The sequence below is a fragment of the Microtus ochrogaster genome, unplaced genomic scaffold (assembly GCF_000317375.1).
Source record: "Microtus ochrogaster isolate Prairie Vole_2 unplaced genomic scaffold, MicOch1.0 UNK83, whole genome shotgun sequence".
Taxonomy (NCBI): Eukaryota; Metazoa; Chordata; class Mammalia; order Rodentia; family Cricetidae; genus Microtus; species Microtus ochrogaster.
The window spans coordinates 624,438-626,013 of NW_004949181.1; positions in this window are offsets into that span (position 1 = coordinate 624,438).

The window sequence follows — 1,576 nt, forward strand, 5'->3', positions numbered from 1 at the left end:
AGAGAAAAGAAGACGATTATGTTTTAACTTTGTGACTGTGGACAAGTTACTCACTGATTCTTGTTATTCAACCAACATAAAGTGAGACTTTATAAAACCTTATGATAATGCCATAATGATTACATGACATGAAATGTGTGGAGATCCTGGCACCCTCTCTGGCACATGGTAGCTGATTGCTATATTCTATTCTTTAAATTAATTTTTACTTTGCATTCAAAATAGCAGACACCTCTACATAGCATTATCACTTTGCAAGCCATGTCCCTGTGTTTTGGTTTCAGCCTGTGCCACATGAATGCTAAGTTTTCAGGGTAATCAGCTAATGTGCAGTTAGCTCTGTTCTTCCCAGAACCAAAGTTTCTTTCCTATTTCACACTCTAGTTTAGGGACTGATAGGGAATAGTAGGAGTGGGCCCTTTAGTCCCCAGGCCTAGGCTGCAGCTCACACTACCCTGAGTTGCTTCAGCATGCAAGAGGAGGCCTCTTAGTCTTGGGAGACAGGTCCCCGACAGACTCTTGCTATGTGGGAGTCTGAATTCCAGCAAGCAACAGGGACTATTCCAGGGAAGCACAGCAAGGAAGGAGAGGTGAGATGTTGCTGAGCTGTTCTGAATTCTTGAAAAGTGTAGTAGGCTGCTCATGCTGCCTCGGCTCCCTCCAAGGGGGAAAGACAAGTCCTCACTTGCTCAGTTTTGTTCCTTGGTGGCCAGAGTTCTGTGTGAGCTACCCATGCCGCTGTTTGTGGGGGTCGTGCTGTATTAACTGACCTCTTTGTCCTGGACTCCACAGAGGAGATCAAAGCCTCCATGAACTCCATAGAGTGGAGCCTGTGCACACAGCAAGCACAGAGCAGCCCAAAACCTATTCCAAGAGAGGTTTGTCCTGTGAGCATTAGGAGATAGCAGCCAGCAGCAGTGGTTTGAGTTTGCCTCCCTAAAAGTTACTGAGGTCCAGGGAGCTGGGGTTGTTAAGTTGACCAAAGTGGACCAAGACTGACTGCCATTCAGGGGGTATGGGGCATAAGAGCCTCTCTGGACATCCAGAGGCTGTGCTCGTGAAACCCTTGTCTGTCTTTTCCCCCATCTTTATCTCCTTTCTCCTGCAGCTTTCTATTTAAATGTGAAAATGACACCCACCCAGAATATATATAAAATCTCTTTGCAGACCCTGAAAATTCACATGGACCCAAAGGAGGAGAGAGATTGGGGCCTGTGGTTCTGAGTTGACACCCTGCCTGCCTTCTCTGCCAGACTCAGTTTCTCTGCTTTAGGTTCAAAGGGCCCATTCTACAACTAGGTCTGACTGTACAGTCATATAATTCCAGCACTTGAAAGACAGAAGCATGAGGACTAGGAGTTGGAAGCCAGGCTGAGAGGATAGTGACTTCAAGGACAGCCTGGGTAACATAGAGAGAGTCTGTCTCAATAAACAAGGATTAGTGCTATAGCTCAACAATAGAGCCCCTGCCTAGAATCCCTCAGTGAGGGGCTGGGGTGTGGCTCAGTGGTAGAGCCTCTGCCTAGAATCCCCCAGTGAGGGGCTGGGGTGTGGCTCAGTGGTAGAGCCTCTGCCT